This window comes from Elephas maximus, chromosome 26, assembly GCF_024166365.1.
Source record: "Elephas maximus indicus isolate mEleMax1 chromosome 26, mEleMax1 primary haplotype, whole genome shotgun sequence".
Taxonomy (NCBI): domain Eukaryota; kingdom Metazoa; phylum Chordata; class Mammalia; order Proboscidea; family Elephantidae; genus Elephas; species Elephas maximus.
The window spans coordinates 6768491-6791373 of NC_064844.1; the positions used below are offsets into that span (position 1 = coordinate 6768491).

Consider the following 22883-nt stretch of genomic DNA (forward strand, 5'->3'; position numbering starts at 1 on the left):
AAAATAAATTTATATAATTTTTTTTATCTAAATACTCATTTAATTTATTTCCTCAAGGAATTGTTCAATTTCCTTACATGGAGATACATAATCATTCTGATAAAAGATAAACATAATGTTCTGATAAATGCCCTTTGTTGCTTTCTTCGAAGACAAATTTAGAAACACACTCATTGTTGCAAAACAGAAACGTATTTTGCATGAGAAATAAATACTGAATTTTGCCTCCTCTTAATGTGCCTAATACCTCGTTTATTTGCATATTTAGGGTAATATCAAGCATTGTGTCCCATAATAAAAAACAAAACTCACTTGATATATTAATTAAAGGTATTCCTGTTAGATAAAATTTCCAGTATTTTTTAGACTTTTGCTATGTTAGCATTACATTAAATTATTACAGAAGTTAATATTATATTACATGTATACAAATTGCATCCACGTGTATGCCAAACATATTTTAAAGTTAAAGTTATAAACTTTATTGTTTAGAAAACTTAGGACATAACTCTGTACATAAATGCTGTACAGTTAAAAAGTAACTTGATTGAATTCTTTGCAAGAGTTGACTTACTTGAGTTCTCTCAAGCATTCACTTCATATTTGACAACTTCCAATTTTACTACATTCATACTTCATACATGCTATGTTGAGATTATTAATGGATATTTGCAGCTGTTTCTTCTCATTTTGAGTCACACCACATCGGCAAATGAAGGTCCTAAAAGCTTTACTCCATCCATGCCATTAAGGCCATCTCTAATTCGAGGAGGCAGCTCTTCCACAGTCATATTTTAAGTGCCTTCTAGCCTGAGGGGCTCATCTTCTGGCACTATATCAGACAATGTTCCACTGCTATTTGTAAGGTTTTCACTGGCAAATTTTTTCAGAAGTAGACCTCCAGGTCCTTTTCCCAGTCTTCCTTAGTCTGCAAGCTCCACTGAAACCTGCCCATGGGTGACCCTGCTGATATTTGAAATACACATAGCAAAGCCTCCAGTATCAGTGCAACACACAAGCCATTACAGTACAACAAACTGACAGAAGAGTGGTAGGGTCTGTAGATTGGTATTTATAGGTATTACTGTCTTGGATTTGATCATTTTACTGTGGGTAAGATTTTAGCATTTGGGGAAGTTGGGTGAAGAATATTGTCTTAGTTTTCTAGAGCTGCTGTAGCAGAAAAATCACGAACGGATGATTTTAACAAACAAACTTATTTTCTCACAGTTTAGAAGGCTAGAAGGTTGAATTCAGCGTGCTGACTCTAGAGGAAGGCTTTCTCTCTCTGTCGGCTCTAGAGGAAAGTCTCTTCTGAGATACTGCTCCTGGACAACGTTCATGTGGCTTGGCATCTCTTTTCCCCCATCTCTGCTCACTCACTTGCTTGTTTAATCTCTTTTATATCTCAAAAGAGATTGACTCAAACACACCCTACAGTAATCCATCCTCATTAGCATAACAAAGACAACCCATACCCAAATGGGATTATAACAGGCATAGAGGTTTTTTTTTTAGAGGTTAGGATTTACAACACATATTTTGGTGGGGACACAAAATGGGGATAACAGTCTACACTTTGGCCCCCAGAATTCATGTCCTTCCCACATGTAATACGCATTCACCCCATTACATCATCCCAAGAGTCTTAAAGCAAGTCCAAGTCTAAAATCACATTTTCTGAGTCATTTAAATCAAATACGGGTGAGAATTTAGACGTATTTCATCCTGTGGCAAAATTCCTCTTCATCTGTGAACCTGTGAAATCTAGAATACAAGTTATCTGCTTCCAAAGTACAATGGTAGAACAGACACAAGGTAGACAATTCCATTAGAAATCATAAAGAAAAAGGTAAAAGGCACCAAGCAAGTCCAAAACCCAGCAGAAGAAATTACATTAGCTTTCATGGCTTGAAAATAATTCTCTGTTCTCTGAGACCATGTGCGTAATGCCCTCCACTCCAGAGTCTGGCTACTGACCACAGCCTCTCGATTCTGGGTGGAGGCCCCTCTACCCTGGGCTTCATCTCTGCCTTCCAGGCCCATTAGGATTGCAACTCTGTTTCCCCAGGTTTAGGCGACCACATCATCTTAGTCCATCTGAGTGGAGACACCACTCCCTTGACCACAGCAGTCCCCTACTTCTGCCCCTTGAGCATGGCAGCCCACCTACTTGGTTTTGCATGGCTGCCCCATCCTCTTGGCACACCTTAATGGCAACCTTACAATTTGGAACTGAGTTGGCAAAAATCCAACTCTGAAACCCAGGAGGCTGTGGCCCTATCCTTCGACATCCAGGAGACTGTGACCCCACCCTTTGAAATCAAGACAACCCTGCTTCCCTTCCTTCTTCCAACAGTTCTGCTGATCTCAGAAATGCTTCAGGGATGGTCCTTTTCTTTTCTTGGGGGACAACAGATGTAGATCCTTTGGTCTGTTTCCTGCCTGTAGAATTCCAAGAAGCAGACGGTGTTCTTTCCTTTCTTTCTCTGTCGCCTTCAGTCTAAGCTAATGGGTTTTCTGCTGTGGTGGGTGGGTAGATCCATCAGTTACAGGCGTAATCTCTTTAACAAAAGATTGTGTAGCCACGCCCTTGGTGAACATTCTAGGATATGTGTCCTTAGTTTGTACAAAAGAATTGTCCAAATCTTTAAGTTCTGTTTTCATTTTGCACAGTTCATTTTTAAGTGCAATGCAGTGAATTACTTAATATGGCCCTTCTAGCCACGGTGTTTGTGACTCACATGGAATGATTAAGTGGGACTGTGCAAATAAGGTATATGGAATCTGCAATTGTTGGGGTTATGTGTCAACTTGGCTAGGTAGGCCACGATTCCCAGTATCCTGTGGTGTCCACCATTTTATGTGTTATGGCTCCTGACCTCTACATGTTAATGAGGCTGGATTGGTGTAGGTGTGTCTCGGGTTGCAGCCTTGCAGGAGGGCATGACTCCTGCCCCACCCTTACTAAAGTTACGCCCTGGTCAAACATTTGGAGAAAGGTAGAACTTGTAAGTGATGAACTTGGATATCTGGCTGATGAGATTTCTAAGCAAGAACTTAAAGGGGCCATGTGCTTTCTCCTTGCTGCTTGTAGTAAAATGCAAGAGGAAAGAGATGGACTTATAAAGAAATAATTTATTTTATAAGAATCAGCACAAATGTGCTTCCTATGAGGCGGAGGTTAAAGATGTCCCGTGTGTCCTACTTTTCCAAGCTGCTGTACCACTCCATCATCTTTAACATCAACTACTCCCTCTCTCTCCTGTCTTTGGTACTCTCAGTACTCTCCCTCCTATCTTTGGTTTCCCTAATTTACTTTAATATCTCACAGAACTCACAAACCAAATAAAGGAAATGGCTCATGTGGTTGTGGAGTCTGGCAAGTCCCAAATTCATAGGTCAGGCATAGGTTTTTCCCAAACCATGTGGCTGCAGGAGCTGATAAACCCAAATTGGCAGTTCAGACTACAGGCTGCTGGCTCACAAGGCTGTGGAAGCTGGTGAATCAGGTCACACAATAGGCCACCAGCCCAAGGGGCTGTGGAGGCCAGCGAATCCAAGAATCAGCAGGTCAGACAGCAGGACTCTGGGGAGGTCACTTGATAACGAACTGGACACAAGATCCAGATGCAAAGAGGAGAGAGCCTCACGAGGACACACACATATATCTTAGATGCAGGCCACACCCTACACTAATCCTGCCTCATTAACATAGCAAAGACAATTCATTTCAAAATGGGATTATAACGACAGGCACTGACGGTAGAATATACACTACATATTTTGGGGGCACGATTCAATTATAACAAATATATAGGAATTCTTTGTACTGCTTTTTCAACTCTTTTGTAAGTCTGAAATTATTTTATGATGAAAAGTGAAGTATATATATATATTCTTGTTTACAAAATCTTTCCAGACTCTTCTAATACATGTGTTAGCAATAGACATATATTCCTACATAGATATAGCTTGTTTTGCTTTTTTCTTCACAGAAATGGGATTATATTATACACGGGTTGTTTATTTGTTCTCACTCAATAATTATGTTAGGTTCTTCTTGGCTGTTGGCCCATCTCACAGTGATTCTAGCTTAACTTCCTCTTCCTTAAAGTTGAGCCCTGAACGACCATATCTCTTTTACACGAATTCCTCTCTTGGTCACACATGATCAGGCCGTGGGTAGACATCTACTCAAGCCAGGTCTATGAGATTCTTTCTACCAGGAATTTGAAATTGGCACCATAATATTCTTTTCAGACTGATCTACGCTCCCATGTGAAGGAAATTTAAAAGGGTCAAAGCTAGGGGCACAGCTATCATTTGATGTGTGAACTGAACAACGTAGATAGTTGTTCTGCAAAGAGATGAGAAGTTCTATAAACAGACAAGCAGGGACAAGATATGAGGAGACACTTCCTAGGTTCCTGGTCACTAATTATGTCCTTACCCCAGACTCTTTCTGAAGTACTTCTGCCCTCAGATTCCATGAGCTACTTTAAATCATTGTAATAAATTCTCCTTTTAGGCTCAACCAGCTATCAAGAGACAGTAACCACGCCAGTTATTTTTACAGAAATAATTTGGTATAGATAAATGCTAAATTATTGCTAAATGACTATTGATAAAATGAAAAAGTAAAAAGAAAATCCTAAAGTATCACAGAGGTTGCAATTGCAGGAAGCAGATACCATCCTTAAGGCAGGGGCGGGGGGGAATAAAGGGTAGTAGTTGGGATTATTGAAACTTAAAAGCTTGGATGAGGACCCAAGAAGAAATTCTGGTGGGGTTTCAGCCCCATCATCACAAAGCAGACCATAGAAGCAGAGAGACAATCACATAATAACTGTCACACCAGCTCAGGTCATTTTCTGTCACTTGCAAACAAACAGTCCTAATTGACTGTCTTAGTCTGGGTTCTCTAGAGGAGCAAAGTGTACATAAAGAGAGAAATTTAGTTCAAGGAAATAGTTCATGCAATGGTGAGGAAATGGCTTATGCCATTGTGGGGGCTGAGAAGTCTGAAATCTGTGGGTCAGGCAACAGACTGAAGATCTCTGCCAGCTCACATGGTTGCAGAGTCTGAGAAACTCAAAATCTGCAGGTCAGGAGGCAGGCTAGATGCCTCTGCTGCCTCATGAGGTTGCAGGGGTTGGGGATTCCAAAATCCACAGGTCAGGCAGCAGGCCAGAAACTTCTGCAGGTTTATGTACCAAGAATGGAAGCTCAGGAGATGAGAAGAGTGGAGGATGGAGAAAGAGAGTGGTCTTTTCCAGAACATCCATTTATGTACTGGATGCAGGCCATGCCCCCAAGGAGACTCCCCTTTCAACTGATTGGCTGATCACATCAGATCACAAAATGGAAGATGATTACTCAGTGTCTGCCAAACCACTCATCAAGAATCATAGCCTAGCTAAGGTGACACATAACATTTACCGTCATATTAACGTAATTACATTTTGTGAAATTTTTGCAGGAGAATATATATGCTCTTTAAGATGATTTAAAATGATTGCATAGTATTTAATTGTATGCATGTGCCACAATGATTCATTCACAATGATTCATTCATGAACCTCTACTTTTAAACTTTTAGGTTGTTTTTAGCTCTTCACCGTTATGTACAACTGGCTGGGAACATCCTTCTACACTCTTCATTATACGTATATATTTGTGCATATCTTTTTCTTTCTCTGAATAAATTTCTAAAACTTCTGGGTCAAAAAGAGGCACATTAAAAAACAAAACTTTATATTTTTGAAAAATTCCAAATCTTTAGGAAAATCACATAAATAGTACAAAGAATACCTATATACCTTTCAACTGGATTCACCAATTGTTGACTTTCTACCACATTTGCTTTCTCTTTCTATTTGAATCATGCAAGAGACATAAAAGGATACACAGTTTAAAGGCTTTTGGTTCATATTGCCAAAGTGCACTCAAGAGAAATTGTGCCAATTTGCACGCCTATTAGCAGTGTATGAAATTGTTTCTTCCTCGCCCCTGCTGTCCCATTCCTGGGCCTATAAAAAAAAAAAAAATTTTTTTTTAATAGCTTTAAAATGGAATATGTTTTTATTATCTGGGGGGCTAAATTTCCCCCTCATTTTCCTTCTTTTAAAAATTTACTGGTTAATCATTCAGATAGATTTAAAAATAAGTTTTCAAGATTTGAAAACTTCCTATGAAAAACTTGTAAGTTTAAGATGTCTGCTGAAACTATGCAGAAATGATATGTCTGGAATTTGCTTTAAATTACCCCAACCAAAAATGGGGGGGGGGTTCAGTAAATGATACAAGATCAGCAAAATACTGGTAATTAGTGAAACTAGGTCATGGGTTTTTTATACTATTTTCTCTACTTTCATGTATGTTTGTAAGTTTCCATGCTAAAAGGTAAAAGAAGAAGAAGTTCCCTTAAAGATTTTGATAGGGGTGAGACCCTGTGGGGCAGTTCCACTCTCTCCTGTAGGAGAGCTACGAGTCAGAGTTGACTTGATGCTAATGAGTTTGGTGGGGTTTTTTTTTGGTTCATTGAAGGTATATGTTATCAATGAGCACCCTGACAGAGTCCCTGACGGAGTGGGAGAAAAGCGTGGAGCCAAACTCATATTCACATAAAAAGACCAGACTAGATGGCCTGACTGAGGCTGGAGGAACCCCCAAGGCCATGCCTTTCCCTCCCCCTGTCTCCCACCCCAGATGCTTTGTTAACCCAGAACTAAAACCATTCCTGAAGCCCACTCTTCATACAAAGATTAGACTGGACTATAAAACATAAAATAACACTCTCGAAGAATGTGCTTCTTAGTTCAAGCAGATACACAAGAACAATTGGGCAGCTCCTGTCCAGAGGCAGGATGAGAAGGCAGGAAGGGACAGGAACTGGTTGAATGGACACAAGAAACCGGGGGTGGAAAGGCAGAGTGTGCTGTCACATTATAAGGATTGCAACCAATGTCAGATAACAATATGTGTGTAAATTTTTGTATGAGAAATTGAGCTGTAAACTTTCACCTAAAGCACAATTTAAAAAGTATATGTTCAATTGGAAATGCTTGACGACATTACTATATAAAATCTGACTCTTGGTGTCTCCAATAAGTAGCCCTGGTGGCACAATGCTTAAGCATTCAACTGTTAGTAAGTCTCCTTCTGAGAATTTATCCTAAGGAAATTAGTAATAATGAGAGCATTAAGCTACAAAGATATTTACTGTAGCACTGTTTATAAAGAAAAAAAGCAGGAAAACAACCTATATGGCAAATAATGTAGGATTTTATTTTAAAATTTATTTCCATCTAATTCAAATTATACTCAAAAAGCTTAGTTTTTGGTGCATAAATATGGACCTGGTATATTGTTAAGTAGGAAAAAAGAGCAATCTACTTTGTCTATGATATGATCACTTGTGTGTGTGTGTGTATGTATGTGTGTGTCTGTGTCAGTTTGAAAGCATCTAGGTAGATGAGAATGTGGGTGAAATTTGCTTTCTATTTTTTCCTTTTGTTTCTCCTTTCTCTCTTGTATCTTGTTTGTATTTATCCGTAGTGTCCGATTTTCCTGCACTGAAGGTGTGCTGTTGATGTTAAACATACACACACACACACACAGAGCTGGATATATTAAGATGTACAATAAGAATTCAAGACACAGATGTGAATTACCTGCATTTATCATATTTAGTATAAAATGTTAGCTGTATTTATGCATTGAACTTATGACCATCACATAAATGGTATTTTGATTTTATTTTTACTCTTATACTGAACTTCTTGAGATTCTTTTTTTGTATCTTCTACTCAGCACAATTCCTGGCACATTGTTACAATAGGATTTATGAATAAATTGAATTTCAAGGAGAAAAATTTTGTGTGTAGAGTGTGTAATAGTGTGAAAAGAAGAATTCAAAACCTCGGTGGTGGTATACAGATATAATTGTAACACAATACTGGTATGTGTTTTTATGTTAACAAATATGACAAACATTATTTCAGGGAAATTGAAATACCATCAGCAAATGAAATGTGAAACGATGCCCTCCACAGTCATTTCTCTTCCTTTCTGCCAGCAGAGGGCAACATAAAAAAGTTGCTAGAATTGGTGGTAGTTTTCATAACCTCCTGTCTGTCAAAGAAGAAAATCTCGTACTTTGTTAGAAGTGAAAGAAAAGGAATTTTATTGAGGAATAATACCGCTTGAGCTGGGCAACAGTATGTAAAAATACAAACTGCTCTGCTGTCTCTATCAAGTCAGAGATTTTCATGTATAGAGAACAAAAGAAGGATAGGAGGTTAATGACTGATTCAGCTTCAGCTTTGAAGTCCTTTGAAATGTAAAAGTAAGCAATTTGGCTGGGTGGGGAGTGAGTTTTACCCCCTAGGTGTGTGGCAACAGCTAGTGCAGCTATATACATTCTTCCCAGGAACAAATTGTTTACATCCTGACCTTTTGCTTCCTGGGAATGCACGTTGATCTCACCATTCCTGTCTTGAAATGAATTCCTCCATGTTTAAAAAACTCCTTCTGCACATTTCCCCCTTTTGATCAAGCCTCCACTAGCAGGCACTGATCACCCACAATGGAGTAGCCTTTCTTCTGCAATACTTTGTTTTCTTTAGCAGTTTTGGCTAAGAAAATTAATTTTCTTTTTTTAATTCACCTTTGCAAACTGATAGGCCTCATCTTCAGGGTGAGTAGGTTTTATGGGGAACATCTTGATGGACAAGGTCCCATTTGAGGACCATTTCTCCATCAGGACAGAATGATAGAGATCAAGATGAAACATACCCAGGGATACAAGAGGGAAATGATTAAAACAACATGATCATTGGTGAAGGCCTGTGAAACCAGCATGATTTTATGTGAAGGGTCAAATGATTTTGAAGTACAGCTTTTCATAGATAAAATGTGTTGAACTAAAGCAAAACAGCATTTTATAACTACAATACTATGATAGAAATGATGAAGAATATAAAGATTCCAAAATAAAGCATCCATTTTTCCACCATCCACCCCAAGAGGAAAACCAATTGCTTGTAATATCAGTTAGGAAGGAACGGGATCATTAAGACAAGCTATTACATGTTGTGTATGATTGACATAGAGTGTAATATTAGCCTTATTGTCAGGAATATAGACACAGCAATCAGATTTTGTTATGGAATAGGTACCTCCTTGGGCTGCAGTGAGGAGGGCCATTCTATTTGGAGTATACTTTTCTCATCATTGCTCTTTCGGTATTGATCTCTTGAAGCCCACGAGCACTGTCATTTAGGGCAGTTTGTTTATATTTGGTTAATATTTCTACATGTGCCATAACGTCTTCAAGTCCTATCTGAGGGGTGAGTACTGCCACTAAATGATCAGGCCCATGAAACAATGATCAAGACTATCGAGCTCTTTTTATGGGTATATTATTTTGTAAAGGGAGTTCACTTAAAATACATCCTTGAGTCCATCTCAAGCCCAGAGTGCATCTTCCAATCCAGCCTGGTGGGCGCCAGGGCCAAAGGTTAGTTCCACATAGCCAAAAGGTGCTGTAAAGGGCTACCCAATAGATACCTGAGTGTCATAGCCAGTCAGTGGCAAACCAATAAGTAGCTTGTAAGGTTATAACACATTTGGATATCAGAAGGCATCCCATAGGTCTGGTGATGACTGGGTTGTTCATATGAGTGTGGTTAGATTCTTCCCAGCAAAGGAGAGCAACCTGCCTTAGCCACCCTGCTTGGGGAGTTAACCATATGAATCCATCCCACAATTGTTGATATAGACCTACAATATGAAGTGTACTGTTTGTGGATTTGGAAGATTCTTTAGCTCTTCTTGGGTGACTTTATTTAGTAAAGTAATGGTTGTGTTAAGTCTAAAGGTTAAGTTTCAGCCTGGGTTTTGTTCAGATCTGAAAAGAGGCAATTTATCAATGGAGAATCTAGTAATAGTGATTTCCTGTAGTAACAAGCTATTTCTCCATTCTTTTATCTATAGATCAAGAGCAACCCAAGCAGATCCCTGTAGTAAAGAGACCCACCAGGGAAGGTCAGACTGACTTGATGTTGGGAAAGAACCCTGTATCCAACAATTAAACCTCTTAAAATGGTGAGCATAAGCATCTGTTCAACCTACGAAAACATTAATAGAGATGTGACCGTACCAAAGATTAAAAAAAAAAAAAAAAAGGTAAAGAGGTGCATTTTCAGGCCTGGCCCAGTGTCTTGGGTCAGACATCTGCCTCAGATGTCATCTGCTTCTGGCCACAGGGGCATTTAAATGTAACCTTCAATTCTCCAGTGGGTTGGCTAGTCCAAAGAGAAGTCTTAGCCTTTTTAACTGTGACAAATGGATCTAAGGTTTTATTCCCTCTGATTTAGGTGCACATGAATTGGTGAGAAGGACTAAGTATAGTCCCTTCTAACAAGGTTCTAATGAATCTTCTATTTGGTGTCTCTTCTAATATACATATCCTCCTGGGGCAATGTTAGGTATACTTCAGGAGTCTAATTTCTATTCATCAAAGGTTTCTCTAACCTGTGAAAGATAATGTTTAGAGTATTGGGTTAAAAACTGGCAGTATTTCAATCCCTGATGGAGCAGGAGGGCAATGGGATGCAGACCTCAAATTCTCACAAAGACCAGACTTAACGGTCTGACTGAGACTAGAAGGACCCCGGAGGTCATGGTCCCCAGACCTTCTGTTAGCCCAAGACTGGAACCATTCCCCAACGTTTCAGATGGGGCTTGGACTGGACTGTAAGATAGAAAATGATACTGGTGAGGAGTGAGCTTCTTGGTTCAAGTAGACATATAAGACTATGTGGGTAGCCCCTATCTGGAGGGGAGATGAGAAGGCAGAGGGGGACAGAAACTGGCTGAATGGACACAGAAATACAGGGTGGAGAGAAGGATTGTGCTGTCTCATTAGAGGGAGAGCAACTAGGAGTATATATAAAAAAAAGGAGTATATAGCAAGGTGTATATAAATTTTTGTATGAGAGACTGACTTGATTTGTAAACTTTCACATAAAGCACAATAAAAGTAAAAAAAAAATTTTAACTGGCAGTATTTCAGTAATTCAAGTTGAATAATGTTAGGGTCGTGCAGGCAACATAAGGAAGGACCATGGGTCTCCCAGTAATTATTTCATAGGTGGTAAGTTTGTGAGATCTAAATGGTGTGGAACTCAGATTTAAAAGAACTAAGGGATGAACCTTTGTCCAGGGTAAATTTAAAGTTTCACAAAGATTTGTTATTTGGATCATTATTATTCCATTAGTTCTGTATACCAGGCCAGAAGACTGAAAATGATAGGGACAATGTAGCCTTTGATATATGGGAAAATCTCGACACAGTTCTTGGATGACTTGACCAGTGAAATGAGTTCCTTAATCACTACAGAGTTTTTGGTGCTCCCCAAGTGCGTATGACGTTTTCAAGAAGTTTCTTGGCTACAAATGTTGTAGCGGCATAATGGCAGGGGAGGCGTCTATTCAATGTGAAAATCTACAAATCATTACCAATACATATTTACAAACATTCGAGGGTGGAAGCTGAATAAAACCTAGCTGCCTTTCAAGCATAGTCCCGGAAGGTAAAGGGTATTGTGCAGGTAGGATTTGAAGGTGTTTTCTGGGATCGTAGTGAGGGCAAATAGGGCAATGGATGGCAATACGTTCAGCAGCCCCCAAATTTTTCCCCACCAATACTTTTTTTAATGTCTCAATCATTTTATCTCATCTCTTGCCTTTGGGATAGCATCGAGCATTTTTTTACTCATGGCCTGAGAGTCTTCTAATAGCTCAGTGGCCATATTATCAATATTTAAGGCTAAATCATTCTTGGGGCCTTTCTTACCATTCTACCTGTTCTAGCCATAGTTGGGCTTCTCCTGGGCCATTTATCATGTGAACAAGCAGATATAAGTCAGGAAGTCCAGGCTGGTTGGCTACAACAAGGATATTAAGTTCTTCAGAAATTTGTAAGGGTCTTTATGGCGTACAGGAAAATCTTTCACCGTGCTACATAATTCTGAACATGTCCATGGGACAAAAGTGATATGAGGGGAATCTTTAGTATCACTGCGGGGGTTAGTTTTAAAGGGCATTTCAGGGAAGGGTTTATTTGCTGGTTTTTAGGGAAAAAGGGAAGTTCAGATAAAGTGTTATCAAAGGAGTAGGAAGGCAAAGAAGGGTATAAACAGGCAGCAGCTGAAAGGGGAGCAGAAGGGGTGGGAACTGAAATTTGATATTGTAATTCTTTATTTTGCTTAGTACGTTTAGAGACAGTGTCTTACTGGGAAGCAATTTTCCTGTCTTGAGGTCTTAAAAAAAAAACAAAAACCTGTTGCTATCAATTCGATTCCAAATCATAGCAACCCTGTAGGACAGAGTAGAACTATTCCATAGGGTTTCCAAGGAGCGGCTGGTGGATTTGAGCTGCTGGGCTTTTGGTTAGCAGCCTGAGCTCTTAACCACTGTGCCAAGAGGGCTCCTATGTCTTTTAGAGACCTTACTATACCAGTCAAAACAAGCATCCTCCTGGGACTCTAATCCAGAAGCCTCAGTTCTCTAACTTACTGCACAGAAAAATTAACTTACAGAGATCAAAAGAACCCCAAAATAGCCACTGATTTTCCAAACTGTTTTTAGTGAGGTTATGCTAACAGACAAGAATATGACAATAAGGGACCATATGCTTCTTCATGTAGTGAGCAGCATTCCCAGAAAGTGGCTCCAGATCTCCTTTAGACATGGCATTCCCTATTTTATAATGACAGTTACAGCAGAACAAATTCTTCTCAAAAGAACAAAAACAAATCCACAATAGAACTCAAAGAGCTAGTCACACAAGGGAACAGAGCTCGGATTCAAGAGATTTTTTTTACCTTAAGTGATTCCTGAGAATTCATGCAGGCAGAGAGCCCAGAGCAAGTCAGCAAGTGCCTGTGAAGATATCCAGATGCCCCAGGGGTTGTCAAAGATAATGCACTTCAAAGTCTAGCTTCTGATACTGGAAATGTCAAAGAAGAAAATCTCATACTCTGTTAGAAGTGAAAGAAAAGGAATTTTATTGAGGAATAATACAGCTCAAGCTGGACAGCACTAAGTGAAAATACAAAGTGCTCCACTGTCTCTATTGAGTTAGAGGTTTTTATGCATATAGAACACAGGAAAGGTAGGGGGTTAATGATTGATTTGGCTCCAGCTTTGAAGTCCTTTGAAATGTAAAGGTCAGCCATTTGGCTGGGAGAGGAGTGAGTGAGTTTTATATCCTAGGTGAGTGATGCCAACCGGTTTGGTTATACATATTCTTCCTAGGAACAAATTGTTTACATCATGACCTTTTGTGTCCAGGGAATGCGTGTTGATCCTGCCATCCCTGTCCTGAGATGAGTGCCTCCATGTTTGAAAATTTCCATCTGCATGTTTATCAACAAAGTTTAATAAAATCAGTATAAAACATGAGACAAACAAAAACAGCACAGGCTGAAGCTATAAAACTTCAGTGGGAGGAACTCCTATTGGGTTTCTCTGCCTGCAGTCTTACCTCTCTACACTATCCTCACTACAGTGCTGCTAGAATTTTCTTTTTAAAAGAGAAATCTGGTATCCCCTTGATTAAAGTGGGGGAAAAAGCTTCAACTGAACGCTATTGTTTATGGGATAAAGGCCATGTTCTTTACTATGATAGTTGGTTTCTTCACAATATGACTTCACCTTTCATTTCTTACCTTTCTCCACCCCGGGAAACTTCATTCTTTAGCTACATGAAACTATTCGTGGCTCTTCAAACACACCATGCTCTTTTATGCTTTGATGCTTTTCTCCTTTTGTTTCTCTACCTGAAATTCCCTTCCCTCCCTATTGAGCACCTATTTTTCTTTCAATACCTAGCTCAAAAGTCACCTTTCTATGAATTCTTCCTTAGCTTTGCATTAAAAGGGAAACTTGTTTCTCCCTCTAGTAGCACACATCGCACAGTGCACTGTTTTAGAATAATCAGTTTTTATTCCCTTCCATACCTATTCAATCTATATGTGGAGCAAATAATCAGGGAAGCTGGACTATATGAAGAATAACGGAGAATCAGGATTTGAGGAGGACTCTTTAACAACCTGCGTTACACAGATGACACAACCTTACTTGCTGAAAGTGAAAAGGACTTGAAGCCCTTACTAATGAAGATCAAAGACCACAGCCTTCAGTATGGATTGCACCTCAACATAAAGAAAACAAAAATCCTCACAACTGGATCAGTGAGCAACTTTATGATAAACAGAGAAAAGACTGAAGTTGTCATCGATTTCATTTTACTTGGATCCACAATCAACAGCCATGGAAGCAGCAGTAAAGAAATCAAATGACGTATTGCGTTGGGTAAATCTGCTGCAAAGGACCTCTTTAAAGTGTTGAAGAGCAAAGATATCACCCTGAAGACTAAGGTGCGCCTGACCCCAGTCATGGTATTTTCAATTGCATCATATGCATGTGAAAGATGGACAATGAATAAGGAAGACCGAATAAGAATTGACGCCTTTGAATTGTGGTGTTGGCGAAGAATATTGAATATACCATCGACTGCCATAAAAACGAACAAATCTGTCTTGGAAGAAGTGCAGCCAGAATGCTCCTTAGAAGCAAGGATGGCGGGACTGCCTCTTACATACGTTGGACTTGTTGTCAGGAGGGATCAGTCCCTGGAGAAGGACATCATGCTTGGCAGAGTACAGGGTCAGCAGAAAAGAGGAAGACCCTTAACGAGGTGGATTGATAACCGTGGCTGCAACAACGAGCTCAAGCATAACAACAATTGTAAGGATGGCGCAGGACGGGGCAGTGTTTCATTCTGTTGTGCGTAGGGTCACTATGAGTCGGAACCAACTCAACGGCACCTAACAACAGCAACATTCCCTCGTCGACTGTGATGTCCCTGAGGATTCGTGTATCAGAAAGAACATCTTATTCATCTTTGTATCTGCAGTGCCTGGCATGCGATAGATACTCGAAATATGTGTTCACTGAATGAAAAAAAGAAAAGAAGCTAAACAGGAAGTACTCATATTGGACAAAACACATTGAATAAAATGATTGTCACTGTAGCTTAGACACGTGGATGGTGCTTCTGACGTGTTCAGGAAGCATCAGGTGTTAAAGACACCTTAAAAAAAAAAATATATATATATATATAGGGTTTGAGGACCATGGTCTCAGGAAACATCTAGCTCAACTGACATAACATAGTTCATAAAGAAAATGTTCTACGTTCTACTTTGGTGAGTAGCGTCTGGGGTCTTAAAAGCCTGTGAGCAGCCATCTAAGATACTCTATTTGTCTCACCCTGTCTGGAGCAAGGGAGAATGGAGAAAACCAAAGACACAAGGGAAAGATTAGCCTAAAGGACTAGTGGACGACAACTACCATGGCCTCCACCAGACTGAGCCCAACACAACTAGATGGTGCCCGGCTACCACCACTGACTGCTTTGACAGGGATCATAACAGAGGGTTCCAGACAGAGCTGGAGAAAAAAGTAGAACAAAATTCTAACCCACAAAGAAAAAGAAGACCAGACTTATTGGTCTGACAGAGATTGGAAAAACTCCAAAAGTATGGCCCCCAAAGCCCTTATAGCTCAGCAATGAAGTCACTCATGAGGTTCAACCTTCAGCCAAAGATTAGATGGGCCCATAAAACAAAATGGGACTAAATGGGCACACTAACCCAGGGACAAGGACGAGAAGGCAGGAAAGGACAAGAAAGCTGGTAATGGGGAACCTAAGGTCAAGAAGGGGAGAGTGTTGATACGCCATGGAGATGGCAACCAATGTCACAAAACAATATGTGTATTAATTTTTTCTTTTTTTTGGAGGGAGGAGATTCTACCATTTATTTGAAATAACCAGAGAACATCATAACTTGAGTTTCCATTGGTTGTGTAGCACACGGTGGTGACCCTGTGTACAGAGAGGCTCAGAGGCCCTGGCAGGGTAGTGGCCCTAAAGACACGCTCTCCTGTACAGGGGGGAAGAGGAGGCAGAGGCGCTGCTTTCTGCCCTTCACTGACATTTATGGGAACGGATGTCTCCAGTAAACACACACAGAATAAGGCCCTGCTGTTGGTGCACAGAGCCTGACCCAAGGTGGACACTTGGCAGTCTTAGATGGGTGCTTTATACTTGACTTCAAGACTATATAGGAATTTTTTGGTGAATTTTAATTTTCTTACCTCTTCTCAGAGGCCATATTTTTGTAGTATTACTTAAGATGGAGTTTCTTTAAAAGAGGACAGGGAAATTACATCATTTGCAGACTGGAAAAATCCTGGTAACGCCAGATCACTTGATTCCCGGGCAAGGTGGAATTCCACTTTCCTGCCTCTCTGGACACAAGGGATGATCTACAATCTGTGTGTACTTGGCACACTCAGTAACTGATTCCAGTCTTATTTACGTCTTTATGCTGAGGTCAGCATTCAAGAGTGCAATGAGGAGAGAGAGAAGCATTCCTTTCAGGGTTCTACCTTGTACTGATACCACAATACATTTGAAAACACATGATGTATATACCAGTAAGGAGACACAAGATATTTTGTAGAGGTGATCATTGCTATACCATCTGTCAGGATTTGCAGTTAGTTTAGAAAAGAAAGTAAGTTAATTTAGTAGGATTTGTTCTTCACAAAACCAGGTTGATTTTTTTGCCAGTTCCATGTAATTCGATATGACCTTGCAAATTGAGTAAGAGAAAAATGCTTTCGCATTGAGTGCAGGAAAAATATGGCTATTGTCCTTATGACCCTTGTTTAAAAAAAAAAAAAGAATCACTGTATTCAAGAATGCTTTAGATACAGGCATAGGAAACAGAGAAAATAGAAGAGACTGAGGCAGCTGGATAACTAATTCTGAATTACCCAAACTAGAAAACTACTTACAGCTATATATAATACTATTGATATACTACTGGCAGGTCTTCAGCAAAAAGGAGGACGGGGTTGAGACTTAAAGTTAAGAATAGGCTGCTTTCTGGGATCAAAATAGACCCAAGCAAGGGCTTGGAAACCTGTTTTTTTTAAGTTATGCTAGGAACTTCCCACAGGAGTTATGTATGAGTTTATTAATGGTAACAATTACACATAAACTATTTCTTCCTAATTTAGAGCCAGATTTCACATTACATATTAATGTACTGTGAAAGGTAGGAGATCTAGTTGGTGGATAGAAAAATATCAATTTGTTGGGGAGTATTACCTACTAACACTATTTTAGTCAGTACTAAAGCCATCTAAAAGCAAAGTCCTGATGATCTACTTCTGAAAATCAGGCAGTGAAAACCCTGTGGCTCACAATGTTCCAATCAGCAGCTGATCACGGGAATGGCTGAACACCTGGCAGCGTTTCGTCCGGTTGTGCATGGGGTCACCATGAGTCGGGGGCTGACTCACTCAAGGGCAGCTAACAACAATGACAGAGCTGTCTACTAATGCTGACTTCACGATGATTTTGAAAGAGGCTGATTGAATTTTACCAAAAATAAGTAAAGGGCATACACCTTGCTGTGTTATCCATATTTCTTTTATTAAACAAAACGATGACTAATTGATTTCAAAGGGTGCAATGGTTAAGTGCTCGGCTGCAAATTGAAAGGTCAGTGGTTCAATCCCACCAGTCGCTCTGTGGGAGAAAAGACCTGGAGATCTGCTCCCATAAAGATTAGAACGTGAAACCCTATGGGGTAGTTCTACTCCGTCACATAGTGTCCCTATGAGTGGCTGACTCCATGAACTGCATTGTCAGGGGCTCTTGCTTTCTTCTTCCCATGGGGTACAAATGAGGGAGGACAGGAGACTGGGATATTTGTTTGACCTTCCTCCACACCGTGACTATAGCTGCATTCTCCGTAGACACAGCTCCGGTCCAGTGGCCTCTCTTCTAAGACCCCAGGTCTTTCAGGATTTTGGCAACACTGTTTTCTCCCCACGTCCCTTCAGGCTTAGGGGTAATAACAGCTCTTTGCTGTTGGTCCTTCCTGGGTGCTGCACCATCCCTGTTGGTTCACTTAACTGTCCGCACCTCTCTACATAGCCCCTTCATTAAATTCTCTTCAACACTTCAAGTGTGCCCTCTGTTTTCTGCCAGGACTGGAGAGAAATTCCAAAACATTAAGACTGAAAGGAATTTGAACTGTATCTGATGCTGTAGAATAATGGAGTTCACCTTCCAACAAATTGTGGACCACCTCTTCTGTATTTCCAGAAGATAATTGTGCAATACAGTTAGATAGTGTCTTAGTCATCTATTGCTGCTATAACAGAAGTACCACAAATGGATGGCTTTAACAAAGAGAAGTTTATTCTCTCACAGTCCAGTAGGCTAGAAGTCCAAATTCAGGGCGCCGGCTTCAGGGGAAGGCCTTCCCCCCTTTCTGGCTCTGGAGGATGGTCCTTGTCATCAGTCTTGCCTTGGTCTGGGAGCATCTCAGTGCAGGAACCTCAGGTCCAAAGGACGAGCTCTGCTCCTGGCACTGCTTTCTTGGTGGTATGAGGTCCCATGTCTCTCTGCTCACCTCTCTCTTCTACATCTCAAAAGTGACTAGCTTAAGACACTATCCAGTCTTGTAGATCTCATCAATATAACTGCTGCTAATGCATCCCATTACATCATAGTGATAGGGTTTACAACATATAAGGAAATCGCATCAGAAGATAAAAGGTTGACAATCACACATTCATACAAGAGAATTATGACCTAGCCAAGTTGACAGATATTTTTGGGGGACACGATTCAATCCAGGACAGATAATTACTTATAAAGCTAATGAATTCACTGGAAAGAAGTCAATTCTATTTTTTGTTTTGTTTTGTTTGCATCTAACGTATTCATTTAGTTTAGGGATGGACATAGTATATCCCACTGTCTCTTTTTGTAAATAAAGTGTTACTAGAACACAGCCATGCCTGCTTTTTTCTGAGTTGTCTGGGGCTGCTTTACATGGCAATGGCAGAGACCTTATGGCCTGCAAAGCCTAAAATATTTGCCACCTGGTCCTTCATAAAAAAAAAATTTACTGACCCCTGAACTAGTTGATTGAATGTGTTTGCCGTTTTATTTCCTTCAGCCTCAGGTAGATGTAATCTTCTTTGTGTTTTGTGTGCTCAGTATGCTGTCTTACATACACATGCAGTGGAAAAATTGCAGTAGCTGAATAAAAATGGATTAATGAGGAAACTGAGAATGCACTGACAAATATAGAACTCAATCTCATTTTGGAAACCCTGGTGGCGTAGTGGTTAAGTGCTACAGCTGCTAGCCAAATGGTTGGCAGTTTGAATCCGCCAGGCGCTCCTTGGAAACTCTATGGGGCAGTTCTGCCCTGTCCTATAGGGTCACTCTGTGTCGGAATCGACTCCACGGCAGTGGGTTTGGTTTTGGTTTTGAGTAATCTCATTTTTACTTTAAACCCCGAATATACATTTTAATTCTTTTGTAAGATTTAATAGTGAAATTTCATATAGGATTGTGGGGATTTGGGGTTTACTATTTTAAAAATCTGTAGCCTGGCTATTTCACACATGTAATAACATGATAGAAAACCCTGGTGGTATAGTGGCTAAGTGCCACAGCTGCTGACCAAAAGGTCAGCAGTTCAAATCCACCAGGCACTCCTTGGAAACTCTATGGGGCAGTTCTATTCTGTCCTATGGGTTTGCTAGGGTCGGAACCAACTCGATGCCAACGGGTTTTGTTTGGTTTTAATACATGATAAATATGGTGACTAAAAGTGCATTTGAATTCCATTTTCTGATTAATTCAAACTGAGTGACATGTTAAAACTTGGTCATTATATTTTCTAATAGTCTTATGAGAGTGGTACAGTTCTTTTAAATAATGTGAACCAAATGCAACAATATGTTAACCTGTGTATGGTGGAATTATAGGTGACTTTAAAAATTTTTCTTCTTTATGTGTTGTTGATTTTTCCAAATATGACAACGAAATATTATTTTTATAAAGGGAAAATAAAATTTTAAAATATAAACCACATTCCATTCTACTGGATATTTCATATTGCTGTTTTAATTCAAGAAACCAAAGACAAATCTTCACAAATTTCATGAAATAGAGTCAAAGAATTATTCTTAAGCTACAATTTTAAAGAAAATAATTGGCACATATTGATTGAAAATTAGAAAATAAAAACATTTCATGTTTAAAATTTTTTCAAGTTTCACTTGAATTTTAACTTTTCAGCAGCAAACCATAGGCTTTTATATCAGTGTATACATTTTTATATATCATCCTACTGCCATTCAACAGAGTAAAATAAAATGTCTCCAGATTTCATGTCTTGTAACGTTTATGATCATTTGCGATTTGTATCTTTTTCATGTGGAAGCCGATCTATATTTGTTCTGTAATTAGAAGTAGTTAATTGTCTTAACCTCATTCATTTTCAACTGCCTAAAAGGACCAGTGGAGCCCTGGTGGCACAGTGGTTATGTGTTCGGCTGCTAACCAAAAGGTCCGCAGTTCAAATCCAGCAGTCACTCCTTGGAAACCCTATGGGACAGTTCTGCTGTGCCTTATAGGGTCACTGTGAGTCAGAATCGACTTGACGGCAGTGGGTTTTGGTTTTAGAAGCACCAATGATGCCTTACGTGGAAATCTGCTTGCTGATTTATCTTAATGAAAATGCTGTGTGGCAAATTTAAGTGTCAACCTAAAATAGTTATTACTATACCCCAAAATACCCAGTTTCTGCTTCCTTTATTAGCAGGTCTTAAGCTTTGCGTCTTGCTATAGTTTCTCAATTACATTTCAGCGACCTTCAACATGAGGCTAGCGCCTACCACATAGATTTTTTAATATAAATTATATAAATGATCCATCATCTGTTCTGACAGGCTGGATTTTGTCTCGCTGGGTATTGCTAACATCTGGCTCCAGGATATAAATGCGTGAATAGCAGAGGTTGGAAATAGGCTTACAACTACAATAAAAAAACCAAAAACCAAACCCACTGCCATCGAGTCGATTCCGACTCATAGCGACCCTACAGGACAGAGTAAAACTGCCCCGTAGAGTTTCCAGTGAGGGCCTGGCGGATTCGAACTGCCGACCTTTGGGTTAGCAGCTGTACCACTTAACCACTACGCCACCACAGGTGGAATAGAAAAGTGATATTTTCATCTTCTAAAAGTCCATTTTATAATATTTGTTCTTTCTGTACATGTTTTTATTTTCTCCTCTGACCTTCAGGCTTCCATTTGCTAAGTATCTTTCCATCAGCAGCAGCGTATGCAGGAGTGAGTCAGCGGCTATTGCACAGATTTAAGGAATTAAAGAGGAACGATGCCAGCCCAAGGAACCGATCACATGATAGGGCAGTCAGGCCTTGGAAAGCCTGGCCAGAAACCACTCACTTGCAAGACGATTTCTTCATGTTGTTCTTGTGTCCCATCCAGTCGATTCTGACTCATAGAAACCGTATAGGACAGAACAGAACTGCCCCGTAGGGTTCACTAGGCTGTAGTCTTTCCGGAGGCGGTTAGCAAAGTCCTTTCTCTTGTGTGGTCCAACACTCCTTTCGGTTAGCACCCAATGCTTCATCACTGCTGTAACAGAGCTCCTTATTTCTTCATAGCAGACGAATTAAAGAAATAGAATAGTAGCACACTTACCTAAATAACACCAAAACAAACAAAAAAAAGTCCCGTTGCTGTCCAGTCGATTCCAATTCGTAGAGACCCTATGGGACAGCAGAACTGCCCCGCAGAATTTCCAAGGAGCGCCTGGTGGATTCGAACTGCTGACCTTTTGGTTAGCAGCTGTAGCTCATTAACCACTGGGCCACGACGGCTCCTAAATAAGACCAGGAAACTGAAAGTAAGCAAAAACATTACACTAAGAGACACTGCAGGAATGTCACAAATTCACGTACTTTACTCATAGGAACGTCCATTGGGTCCTCACTCAAAGATTATTTTTTCAGGCTGTTTCAACAATCTGTGTTTTTCTCAGCACACAGGAAATTAGAAGCAGCAAGTTAGGATGGAGGCTACACGTAAAGGTATTGTCACCAAGAAAAACTCGGGGCTAAAAGAGAAACAATTCAAAGTAAAATAAAAACTCAGAAAACAAAGTTGTCTGTGGTCTGAGTATAGCAGGGGAGGATTATCCAACAAGCAAGGTAAGCACGGGCTTCCTTGTGCTTCCTTACTGATCTGTGGTGAACAGTTTCACATGGGTGTCGCGTTGATGTGGCATGGTGAAACTCATATGCAATTGTTCACGGTAGATTAGTCAGTAAGCACAAGGAAACCCACGCTTACTTTGCGTTGGATAATCCATCCCTGAGTGTAGTGCAAACACTCTTGCACCTCTTAGGAGCTCTGAAGACATCATCGTTTTAAATGCACTACACAGTCACTCAGGTCAGTTGTGATGATGTTTAAGAAAAAAATCTTTAAGAAAAGGCCAATTTATGTTCAGGATATGCTGTTCAACAAATCTTAGATAATTATAACACATTTTTAGAAGATTCTCACCAAGGCGATAAAAAACGAAAAACAATTTGAGTGTTCAAAGGGATAAATATCATTAAACGATGTCAGAGAGATAAAAGATTGCATCTTGTTTACCTATTCTCCTAAGTTTTTCTCTGGGAAAAAAAAAATTAAATAAGAGTTGGGAAAAATCTTTCTCAAAGGCCATTTATTTTCTGACCTCAGGGTCCTGGGGGTAAATTTTTCAGTTCTTCAAATTCACCGGCAAGCAGTAATCTCCAGGTAATGCCGCCTTGTCTTAGTTTTGCAGAGCTCATGTAACAGAAATACCACAAGTGGGTGCCTTTAAAGAACAGAAATTTATCTTCTCACAG

The 22883-nt window shown here is 39.9% G+C and overlaps 1 long non-coding RNA gene across 1 annotated transcript in view; it reads left to right on the forward strand.

Moving 5' to 3' along the window:
- The window catches only part of LOC126068110 (uncharacterized), a 65740-nt gene extending 55659 nt beyond the window's left edge, over positions 1-10081 (forward strand). The window contains exon 3 of the long non-coding RNA XR_007515553.1: positions 10000-10081. This is a non-coding gene — a long non-coding RNA (uncharacterized LOC126068110). The remainder of the gene's footprint in view (positions 1-9999) is intronic.
- Positions 10082-22883: the final 12802 nt, after the last annotated feature.